This window comes from Suncus etruscus, chromosome 7, assembly GCF_024139225.1.
Source record: "Suncus etruscus isolate mSunEtr1 chromosome 7, mSunEtr1.pri.cur, whole genome shotgun sequence".
In the NCBI taxonomy this organism is placed as follows: domain Eukaryota; kingdom Metazoa; phylum Chordata; class Mammalia; order Eulipotyphla; family Soricidae; genus Suncus; species Suncus etruscus.
In genome coordinates this window covers 76,933,634-76,946,319 of record NC_064854.1, presented here as the reverse complement: position 1 = coordinate 76,946,319, position 12,686 = coordinate 76,933,634, and the positions used below count along the sequence as shown (strand labels likewise).

General features: G+C 40.6%; 1 protein-coding gene across 1 annotated transcript in view; it reads left to right on the top strand.

Moving 5' to 3' along the window:
• The window catches only part of PHF3 (PHD finger protein 3), a 425,013-nt gene that overhangs the window by 301,126 nt on the left and 111,201 nt on the right, over positions 1–12,686 (top strand). The gene's annotated exons all lie outside the window — the stretch shown is intronic.

Below are 12,686 nucleotides of genomic sequence, written 5' to 3'. Positions count from 1 at the left end.
CACAGTTTCGGTTCCCCAGCATTCTATTTGGCCCCCTGAGCACCACAAGGAGTGATTCCTGGGAGCAGAGCCAAGAGTATTATTTTGTGCTGAGCGTAAACAATATGGTAGCTCTGTAGCTAGATTCCAGTAGTTGACTGGGTTTGTGAACAGCTTCACTTTGATTTTCAAATTAAATGCTTCTAGAAATTAGTTTGAGGGGTGGAGTGATATTATACAGTAGGTAAGACAGCTGACTTGGGTTCGATCCCTGACACACTATGGGACCCCCTCCCCAAGCATTACCAAGAGTGATTCCTGAGCATCACTGGGCATGGCAAAAAAAAACAAACAAAAAAAAAACACGATGGGGGGGGCAAAAAATTAGTTTGGCATATGAGGATGTATTTCATCATCTCAAGACTTAGAGCCAAAGGCAAAAGCACTGGAATGGGGATGGAAACACAGAGATTTAGATTGAGTTAGACTTTTTATGGATGGGTCTAGTTAAATTTTTTTCACTAAACTAATCTTGCTAATTTTGTGTCATTGTAAATGACAGTTGTCACCCCGTTGAACAGCATTGTGTTATGAGGAAGTGTCATGAATAGTGAAAAATTAATTTTTGAAACAATGGCTTTATTGAAGTGTTGGATTGTTTCTATGGTGCTAAAAATCAATACCTGTAAATATAATACTTCCTGGAAGACTAAGAATGTAAGTGAAATATGAGTTGGGGTCTTAAATATAAGAAGTTACTTGTTTTAAAACTTGGTTACTTGGTTTTGGATTAACAATCTCCCTAAATAGCATGATGTGTAAATAGTTACTAGTTGATTAGGTGTGTCTATTGGAACTATAATGTTACTGACATGTAAGTACTGTGATAACTGAATCGTAAATCAGAAAATACAGTTTCTTAGTTTGAGGGAAAACTTAGGAAAAAATAAATGTGCCAATGATGATTTTGCAGCTCACTGCAATCTTCATTTATTACTTGTAATTCCCATTTTTTCCTAGAACCAGGGTTATCTCATTCCTATACATTCCTAGAAGCATTCAGTCCAAACATGCTTCTATAGCTCCTTTGCTGCCCAACACTCATGATAATTAGGGTCCAAAAATTGGCTTTAGAATCTCAACTTCAGGGATGTTTGAACTGCCATTCTATTCAACTAGGTTATCTGCTGTTTCTAGGTATTAATAGTGTGGGCAGAGGACATGAAAAGTCCTAGCACCAGTTTTCAGTCACTATTGCAGCCCTTTCAGTAACCTTGAATGCAAAAATATCCTAGGCCACATAATTTAAAGTGACTAATCAAAGGGAAGTGGAGCATAAATTTTGTTTTTACAGAACTGGGGTCAGAGGTAATATCCAAAGGTCTATGTGGAGGAATATAGACACTTACTTGGTGTTAAAAATTTTAGAGGACTAATACAGCAATCTTGTAAAACCAGCTTTACTTCAATAAAGTTTTGCAAAGTACATTTGAAGAAATTGACATCAAGTAGTTTGTGCCACACCCTGCACATTTCCTAGTTTCTACTTTTAAGAGTATCTTCTGTAGTTAATATTTGAAATGACTTCACCTAAGCAGAACTTTGTAAAGAAAACAAAGGAATAAATTGCCTTCAAGGATTAGGCGAGTTAAATGAATTGTGGAAGAATTCATATTTGACTTAAGTTTCGTACTTTATCACAGTCGTACGGTAGCTACTGTTAAGTAAGGATTTCATTGTGAATTTCACAATTCGCTCCCTGGCATCCCATATGGTTCCCTGAGCCTGCCAGGAGTAAGTAACCCCTGAATACCTCTGGCTGTGGCCCAAAAACTGAAAGAAAAAAAATTAGCCCTTTTGTAAGTCAGTATCCAAGAATGATATAACAGGTAAGGTGGCTTAAAGACATACTAAATGGGGCCAGGCGTCTGTACACATTAAGTGCATGCTTTACATATTCAGGGCCCTGGATTTGATTCATAGCACTGCTGAGAATAATAGATGTGACCTCCACAACTACAACAGCAAAACATTTGGTAAAGAGGAACTGGAATAATGCAGTTCAGTTACTGCCTCCAAATCAAAATAGGAAATGAGCAAGTCAATACAGAAAAGGAGAGAACGGGCTGGTGAGGTGGCCTTAGAGGTAAGGTGTTTTACAGGTGCTAGCCAAGGAAGTACCCTGGTTCGATCCCCCCAAGCCCGGCGTCCCATATGGTCCCCTCAAGCCAGGGGCAATTTCTGAGCAGGAGTAACCCCTGAGCATCAAACGGGTGTGGCCCAAAAACCAAAAAGAAAAGGAGAGAACAGCAAAATAGAACGAGTGCCTCACAGAAACCTTGACCTTAAATTACTCGCTAATATGATCCAGCAGGAAAATGGGGGTAGGAAAGAATAAAGACCTCAATATAAAAAGTTCTCTTCCTGGGGCAGGAGAAATAGCACATCGGTGTTTGCCTTGCACCAGCCAACCCAGGACCTAAGGTGGTTCAAATTCCGGCGTCCCATATGGTCCCCTGTGCCTGTCGAGCTATTTCTGAGCAGATAGCCAGGAGTAACCCCTGAGCACCTCCGGTTGTGGCCCAAAAACAAAAAAAAGGGGGGGCGGCGTGGTGGTGCTAGAGGTAAGGTGTCTGCCTTGCCAGTGCTAGCCTAGGATGGACTGCGGTTCGATCCCCGGGCGTCCCATATGTCCCCCAAGCCAGGAGCGACTTCTGAGCGCTTAGCCAGGAGTAACCCCTGAGTATCAAATGGGTGTGGCCCAAAAACAACAAACAAAAAAAATTATATATATATATATATATATATATATATATATATATATATATATATTTTTTTTTTTTTTCCCCCATCCTCGTCAGTTATCTCTTAACACAACCCCCAAAGGAATGCAGAAGTCAACAGAACCTATGATCAATTTAGGAATCAGTCCTTTGGGCATAGAAGGGAGAATAATAGAATAGGAAGCAGAATATAATCTAGTCCAACTATGAATGCATGTTTTGCACATATGAACTAGAAAGTGCACGCTTTGGAAAAATTAACATATACTTACAAGTCTAAGCTGATAAACATTTTCCCTTTCTCAGTGCCAGAGATTCAACCCAGGAAGTCACATGCAAGGCAATAGCTCTAACACTTCCCTAACCCCAGACCATAGTATGTGTTTTTTTGTTTTTTTTATTTCATTTTATCTTGGGGGTGGGGGTGTCACACCTGGCAGCACTCAGAAATCGCTCCTGGCAGGCACGGGGGACCATATGGGATGTTGGGATTCAAGCCACTGTTCTTGGGTCAGCTGTGTGCAAGGCAAAAGCCCTACCACTGTGCTATCTCTCTGGTCCCCTTTTGATATGGTTTTTAAAGTGATGATAAAAGGTCCTGAGCAATAGCTTAGCAACTAACGTGTTCCCTTGAACTTGGCCAACCAGGCATGAATATGGGCATTCCATATGGTCGATCCCCCAGCACAACCAGGAGTGATCCTTGATCATAGAGCTAGGAGTAAGTAATCCTTGAGTATGGAAAAATGACCACCCCCCCCCAATTATAATGGAAGAAGGAAGAATATAGTAATGCAAATTATCATTCAATTCATTTCAACTTAGTCAAGTGTTGAGGGAGAATATTTTAATTAAATTTTAATTTATTTTAATTATTTTGATATATATCAATATAGATTGATATAATCAATTATTTTAATTTATTTAATCAAATGTTAAGATAATGTTCATTTCCTGTTTTATTAGCTAACACAGCTGCTCATTTCTGTAAAAATTTCCTAGGTCTTATTTCTTTTTTTCATTTTGTTTTTTTTTTTTTTTTTGGTTTTTGGTTTTTGGTTTTGGGTCACACTGGCAACGTTCAGGGGGGTTAGTCCTGGCAGGCTCGGGGGACCATATGGGATGCAGGATTTGAACCACCGTCCTTCTGCATGCAAGGCAAATACCCTACTTCCATGCTATCTCTCTGGCCCCAAGGTTTTTTAAATTTTGGGGGTGGGAGCACACCCAGCGCTGCTCAGGGGTTACTCCTGGCTATCTGCTCAGAAATAGTTCCTGATAGGCACGGGGGACCAGATGGGATGCCGGGGTTCGAACCAACCACCTTAGGTCCTGGATTGGCTGCTTGCAAGGCAAACACCGCTGTGCTATCTCTTCGGCCCCGGTTTTTTAATTTTTTAATGACCTTTTAGATAACTTCTGAAATACAAAAAAAAAAAAAAAGATAACTTCTGAAATATCTACTGTGGCATTCACAAATTTTTCAGGGTTTGTTGTTTTGCTTGGTTTTGTTTTTTTGGCCCCATTCAGCTGTGCTAAGGGCTTACTCCTGGGTACACAGGCATCACTGGTGGAGTTCAGGCAAACCACATGGAGTGCTAGGATCTAGTTGGGTAGGCCATGTGCAAGGCAAACACTACATGTTATACTGTTTCTAGCCCCAAGTTTTTGGAAACTATGAACACAAAAAGACCCAACAGAAAAAGAAAACCACACAAAATTTGAGATCAAAAGGAAAGTTTTTTTTGAAGAGATGCACATTCAGTAATGAAGAGAGGGCATATCTCCAGCCATGTTTGGACTTTATACATAGCTCAGTGCTTAGGGATTACTCCTGGCAGTGCCTGGAGGAACCATTTCAGGTGCCAGGATTTAGTTTCATACAAGGAAAATGCTTTCACTTTGTACTGTCTCTCTAGTCCTTCCTCATCTCATAATTTTTGTGGATGATTTCCATGTTGATTGGCTTTACATAATTTTCATAATTCTACAGAACTTTGAGATTTTGTTTTTGGGCAACACCTATGGTGTTTAGGGCATATTCCTGGCTCTGCATCCAGGGATCCCTCCTGGCGGGCTGGGTGTACCCAAGACTAGTACCTTACCAGCTCTGCTGTATTATCTTTGGCTCTTGACAAATGAAACCTGAGTTATATACATTTGTTTTGAATCAATGGCTACATTGGCATAAAAATGACCAATGAAAGGGTTTTGATATAACAGACACGAGTGAATTGGTGAGAAGTACTTTATTAAAGACAAGTTTTATAAGTGGATATACATTAACAAAGTATTATACTTTTGCTTCCCTAGAACTTAATTCACATTAGGCCTTACATAATTACATACTTAATATACAGGTTTTTTTTTTTTTTTTTTTGGTTTTTGGGCCACACCCGGCATTGCTCAGGGGTTACTCCTGGCTGTCTGCTCAGAAATACCTCCTGGCAGCATGGGGGACCATATGGGACACCGGGATTCGAACCAACCACCTTTGGTCCTGGATCGGCTGCTTGCAAGGCAAACGCCACTGTGCTATCTCTCCGGGCCCTAATATACAGAAAAAAATTAAAAAATCTATCATTTTATATTCTGGGATCTGAATTGGTATGACTCACTATGATTTTGTTGTTTGTTCATTTAAAACCTGCTGCACTAGAAATCTACCATTACTATGAGAATGATCTCACATTTGACCAATAGCTCATATTTGGAAAGAGAGGCACATCCAGAGGTGCTCGAGCTTACTCCTAGATCTGCACTCAAGAATCACTCTTGCCTCAGGGGACCATATGAGATGATGAAGATCAAACCAGGATTAGCTGCCATGTGCAAGGCAAGTGCCTAGCACACTGTACTATCATTTCAACCCTCAATAGCTCACAATTCTCATTAACCAAGAATCCAGCCTAAGAGAAAACTAGTTAAGTAGGTCTCACTATTTCTTTTTTTTTTTTTTTTTTTTTGTGGTTTTTGGGTCACACCCGGCAGTGCTCAGGGGTTACTCCTGGCTCCATGCTCAGAAATTGCTCCTGGCAAGCACGGGGGACCATATGGGACGCTGGGATTCGAACCGATGACCTCTTGCATGAAAGGCAAACGCCTTACCTCCATGCTATCTCTCCAGCCCCTTTTTAAATTTTTTTTTTTTTGGGTTTTTGGGCCACACCCGTTTGACGCTCAGGGGTTACTCCTGGCTATGTGCTCAGAAATCGCCCCTGGCTTGGGGGGGGACCATATGGGTCGCCGGGGGATCGAACCGCGGTCCTTCCTTGGCTAGCGCTTGCAAGGCAGACACCTTACCTCCAGCGCCACCTACCCGGCCCATAGGTCTCACTATTTCTCATAGTGCTTTTAAATCTATAACATGACAATACTTGCCACTAGGCTTGCCACAAGTTTCAACATATTCAAATACCTATTTTTAAGGGACAGTGTTCCAGAGAAATTTCTGGTAGGGTATTTCCCTAATTTGAATCATAAGAAAATCTCTATATACCAAGGAAATCTCAGTATACTGAGAAAAAGCAGATATGTAATATAATTCAGCTGCTATTTTATAATGTGTATATATATATGCTGTTGAAATGTAGAGTTTACAGATATACACTTGTATTTTAATTGTCATGGTTTAAAAATTATTCAAGTATTAAATGCCAAATTACTTTTTGTACATAGATATATATTCTAGGAAAGAAGCAGTTTTCCTTTGGGTATTTGAAAGTTTGATTTTTAGCAGCACTAGTGTAAAAAGGAAAGGTTAAATTCTGCTTCTGAGGAAGATACTGAATTTCCAGCTTACTAATGTTAGGAAATAGTGTATTAATATGGTATTCATTGTGAGCATTATGAAATTTCTCTGGTATTCAAGACAAAATGAGAGAAACTTTGATCTCTGTCTTCATGGAATTTATACTAGCAAATCAAAACAGAAACATTAGCTACAGATATAGAAACATGACCTCAGGTGTTTGCCTTGCAAGCCAACCCAGGTTTGATTCCTGGCATCTCACATGGTTCCCTGAGCACTGCAAGCAGTGATCCTGAGTGCAGAGCCAGGAGTAAACCCTGAGCATCACTGAATGTGGCTACCCTTTGCAATAAAAGAAAGTGACCTCAAGCCAGGGATGTAAATTAATAGTTTGTCATCTTAGCATGTGAGATGTCCAAGTTCAATTCCTAGTACTACAAAAATATTTTTTCCAGAAAAGTAACATCACCTAATAGTTCTGGGTTGAAAATGAAGTAGGTTAAATGAACTTACTGATCAAATCTCCCAAACATAAAAGCATTAATTTGAAAGGACATATGCACACTTATGTTAACAGCATTATAGCCAGGATATGGAAACAACTCAAATACAGATGAATGGATCAAGAAGTTGTGGTCTCTATACACAATGGAATACTATGCAGGCCTAAGAATAAATCCATGTACTTTGCTTAAATATTAATGGAACTAGAGGATGTCAGACTAAATAAATGTAGAAGGAAAAATTTATAGAATAATTACACAGAATAATCTCATATTTAGAACTTAAAGATACAGAACATGTTAGCAACAAAGGGCCAAAATCAACATAATGGAAGAATTGATCCACATACCTGAGTTGGAGAAAGGTAGAATTTGAATGGAAGGTGTGTTGGGGTTCTCAGAAGAGATATGAGGGTACACTGGTGATGGGTGTGTTGTTGGACTCAGTACATAAGATATCAATATCAAAAGTATTGTAAATCACAGAATCTTGATTAATAAAAAAGTATCTTTAAATAAAAACAAATAAATGGCCCTGAAACATAAGTATATTTAGTTATTAAAGAAGGTAGCTGAAGGTGTAAGATAGAAGGACTCTTGCAGGCAACATAGAGACACTAGTCTGATCCCAGATGCTGAATGCAGTCCTGGCAACACCGTTTTGGGGATCTTCAATTACCACAGCAGGATATGTAATCTTTAGCTACTACAACTAATATAAATGAACAAAGGACTGACAAGCATGTTTCATATACAGGAGACCCAAATTTCCACCTCTGGCACCATATTAATTCTAAATATTGGTTTGGGAATAGTCCCTAGAACTACTGAGTGTTGTACCCAAATCAAGTGTGTGCAGCCTCATAAAAACTCTGCAACTAAGTGTGCAAGCACCATAACCAAATGTGCGATCTAGTCATAAGAACAGCAAAGAAGGGAAGAGAAAGGAAGGGGCATTCATATTTCTAATTGGGTAGCTATTACTAAAAACCAAAACCTTTTGCACTGGTGCAATAGTATAAAAGATAAGACGTTTGCTTCATAATCTGACAAAGTGCTTGATTTCTGTCATTTCATATGCCCCTAAGCATACCAGGAGTGAGCATAGAGCCAGGAGTAAGCCCTGAACATTGCCAAAAGTGGCCCCGCCAAAAATACTAATGAATTAAAACATTTTATTTGTTCTGTTTGGGGGCCATATCCAGCTATTTGGGGGGTTTACTACTGACTCTACACTCAGGGATCACTTCTAGTGGGGTTTGGTGGATCTTAAGTGGTGCTGGGATCAAAGCCAGGTCAGTTGCAAGCAAGGCAAGCACCCTATCTGCTGTACTATCTCACTTGTCCCTAAAACTTATTTTGAGGAGGTCACACCTGGCGGTGCTCAGGGGTTACTCCTGGCTCTGCACTCAGAAATCGCTCCTGGTAGGCTTGGGGGGACTGTGCCAGGATTCGAACCACCATCCTTCCTGGGTCTCTGCGTGCAAGGCTAATGTCCTGCCACTGTGCTGTGCTATCTCTCGCTCCCCAAAATAAACATTTTTAAAATAGAGTGGGTGAAGAAAATACAACAGTTAGGGAGCTTACTTTGCATGGAGATGACCTGGGCTTGATCCTTGATACTAGGAATAATCCTGAAGCTACTAAGAATGACCTTGTTCACAGAGCTAGGTGTAAACCCTGAGCACTGTTGGGGGTGATCCCAAAATAAACACACACAAAAAAAATACAAATAATTATCAACTGAGTAGTGCTAAGGATAAAAATTAATACAAGATTTTACTGGTCTCATTGGTTCATCTAGGTTTATCTAAGTACTCAACGAATCGGAGAAGTGCATCTTAAACTACAGAAACGTAGCAGGATGAACTGCCAACTATATAAGCCTCAGCATTGAGCTGTTTAGATTAGACATAATAATCTGGTCACTTCTGTGGAGGTTTTAAAGTCAGAACATTTTCTTTTTTGTTTTGATGTTTTTGTTTTTGTTTTTGTGCCACACCCAGTGATGCTCAGGGTTACTCTTGGCTATGTGCTCAGAAATAACTCCTGGCTTGGGGAACCACTTGCAAAGCCAGGGGATCAAACTGCGATCTGTTCTAGGCTAGTGTGTGCAAGGCAGACGCCTTTCCCCTTGTGCTCCTAGATTTGTTTATTTTTTATTTTTGTTTTTGAGTCATACCAGGCTCCGGAGTTACCCCTGGCTCTGTGCTCAGAGGCTCGGGGAACCATACACAAAGCCTGGGATGGAACCCAGGTCAGCTGCATGCAAAGCAAATGCCCTAACCGCTGTGTTATCACTCCAGCCCCAACATTTTCATTTTTTCATTTAACATTTTTATTTTATGAGGGCTGGGTGCCTCCCTAGTAGTGCTTAAGGGACCCAGTTGACCACTCAGCCAATTGGGCTAAAAACAGTTCAATGTTTGAGCAAACTGAGATGCAGCTTGGCCAAGCTGTGCTATGGCCATTGGGGCTATACTGAGAGTGCTTAAGTGAGTCAGATAGTGCTGGGGTCAAACTAGGTCCTTGTGCAGGCCTTAAGCTCTCTTAAATTGTCATTCCCGACCCCTAAGATATCTCTCCATCTCTATCTCTCACTTATTTATTTATTTATTTATTTTGGTTTTTGGGCCACACCCGTTTGACGCTTAGGGATTACTCCTGGCTATGCGCTCAGAAATCGCCCCTGGCTTGGGGGGACCATATGGGACACCCGGGGATCGAACTGCCGTTCGTCCTACGCTAGCACTTGCAAGGCAGACACCTTACCTTTAGCGCCACCTTCCCGGCCCCTATCTCTCACTTTTGATGCAACTTTTTTCTTAGTATTCCCCAACTTTTACAAAGTTAAAGAGAGGTAGGTAGCTTGCTTTATTTACTGTTTTACACTCAAAAGTTTTTTTGGTTTTGTTTTGGAGCTATACCCAGCTGTGTTTAGGGCTTATTCCTAGCTCTGAGCTCAAAAATCATTCTTGCCTTTGCTTTCAGGGATCTTACATGGCAGGCTTGGGACCCACACACAGTATTAGGGACTGACTTCAGATTGGTTGTTTATGAGGCAAGCCTTTATTCCTCTGTACTACGTAACATTAAATCACTGCAGGTGACAATATGCTTTTTAGTTTGGACTTGATTTTGTTTTTGTTGCCTTTTCCCCCATGTTTCTCTTTGTCTCTATTTTTTACAATATCTACTGTCAACATGCTTTTTGTGTAAATCATGGCTAAGGCTCTTACACAACACTTAGTTGTGTTGCTTGCTGGGGGAACATAAGCTGTATTGAGATTGCTTAAATGTACTTGATTCTATACCAGAGACTACACATTTAGTTGTGGCTTTAGAGGGCCCAAACACCAGAACTGTGAGCATCTCCCCATGCACATGTTGGCAATGCAAGGGTTCAAACATATAGTCTCATACATGGATACCAATTGTTTTTAGCCACTGAGCTAGCTTTAACCATCCTCCTGGAGTTTTTTTCTTTTCTTTTTTTTCTTTCTATTTTTCTTTTTCTTTTACATATCCAGTATGCTAAGGTAATACTTTTGGCTCTGCACTTAGTAATCACTCCTGCAGTGCTTAAGGAACCATGTAAGAAGCCAAGGATCAAACCTGAGTCAACCTCATGCAAGGTAAGCACCCTATATATATTTTATATAAATAAAAGAGGGTCAAGTGAATAAAAAGAATCAACAATTTTACATACAGCTGAAGCTGCAAGGTGGAAGTGGACAGATGGAAGCTATTAGAGAAATTCAAGTATGCAGGCATAACTACTCACCAAGAGGGGCGTATAAGGGAGTACACATGAATAGGCCTCTTCAAATGGTTCAAATTGGCAAAATCAATTTTTTCTGCTTCTGCTGTGTCTACTGGTAAGTCAGAGGTTGTTATTGGTCTTTAGGACCAGCAGGTGGCAAGAGAGGCAAGACACAGAAAAGAGGAAGGATAGCAGAACCTACTGTGCCTAGACAATTAATGATCAGTCATGGCAACTTTTTTTCTTTTCTTTTCTTTTTGTTTTTTTGTTTTTGGGTCACACCGGGCAGTGCTCAGGGGTTACTACTGGCTCCATGCTCAGAAATCGCTCCTGGCAGGCTCGGGGGACCATATGGGATTTGAACCAATGATCTTCTGCATGAAAGGCAAATGTCTTACCTCCATGCTCGACTTCTAATCCATTTAGTTTTCCTATTTTGTTTATTTTTTGATTTTTGGGCCACATCCGGTGGCGCTCAGGGGTTACTCCTGACTCTGAGCTCAGAAATTGCTCCTGGCAGGCTCGGGGGACCATATGGGATGCTGGGGATCTAATGCAAGTCCTTCCCAGGTCGGCTGTATTCAAGGCAAATTCCCAGCTGCTGTGCTATCACTTCAGCCCTGTATTTCTCTATTTCTATTTGTAATTTGCTTCTATTTTTAGTACATAATGGTCTAAGAAGATAGTTGATATATTCCTATCTGCTTGATTTATAGAGGCATGTTTTGTGGCCAGCATGTAGTCTATCTTGGAGAATGTTCCATGAACACTAAAAAAGAACATGTATTTATTTGTCTTTTGGGGGATGAAAAGCTCTCTCTCTATATATAACACCCTCTCTTCAATTTTGTCATTTCAAGGCAATATGTCTTTGTTGAGTTTTGGCCTATTGATTAAGAGATGACAGAATGGTCTTGAAGTCTCCCCCTACTATTGTGTTGCTATTTATGTCTTTCTTTTTTTTTTTTGGTTTTTGGGCCACACCCAGCCTTGCTCAGGGGTTACTCCTGGCTGTCTGCTCAGAAATAGCTCCTGGCAGGCACGGGGGACCATATGGGACACCGGGATTCGAACCAACCACCTTTGGTCCTGGATCGGCTGCTTGCAAGGCAAACGCCGCTGTGCTATCTCTCCGGGGCCCTATTTATGTCTTTCTTAAAGTCTATTAGCAGTTGGGTTTTGTTTTGTTTTGTTTTGTTTTTTTGGGCCACACCCGGCAGTGCTCAGGGGTTACTCCTGGCTATCTGCTCAGAAATAGCTCCCAGCAGGCACGGGGGACCATGTGGGACACTGGGATTCGAACCAACTACCTTAGGTGCTGTTTGCAAGGCAAATGCTGCTGTGCTACCTTCCGGCCCCTATTAGCAGTTGTTTTAAGCATTTTTCTAGCCCATCATTAAGTAAATATATATGTAGAAGTATGATTTCTTCCTCATATAGATATCCCTTGATTATTAATTACCCTCTCTGTCTCCTATCTTTTTTGAGACCGAAGTAAATGTCTGATATTCATATAGCCAGTCCAGCCTCTTTAAGGGAGTTGTTTATTTGAAAGATTGTTTTCCAACCTTTGACTCTGACTCTGTTTGTTCTGACTATTCACTTGTGTTTCATGTAAGCAGAAAAATGGTGGCTTCAATTTTCTGATCCATTTTGCATCTTTGTCTCTCTAAAGTGATGCATTTTATCCACTGTTGTTGAGATGATTTCCATGTAATTTTGTATCATCTTTTTGTAGAAATGTGTTGTGTTAGTGAGGGTTGCCTTACTTTAAAATTATTCTCTTCAATTCTTAAAAAGTTGGGTTTGGGGGCCAGAGCTATAGGGTAGCAGTAGGGTGTTTGCCTTTCATGCAGCTGATCCAGGAAAGACCTCGGTTCAATCCCAAGTTTCCTATGTGGTCCCCC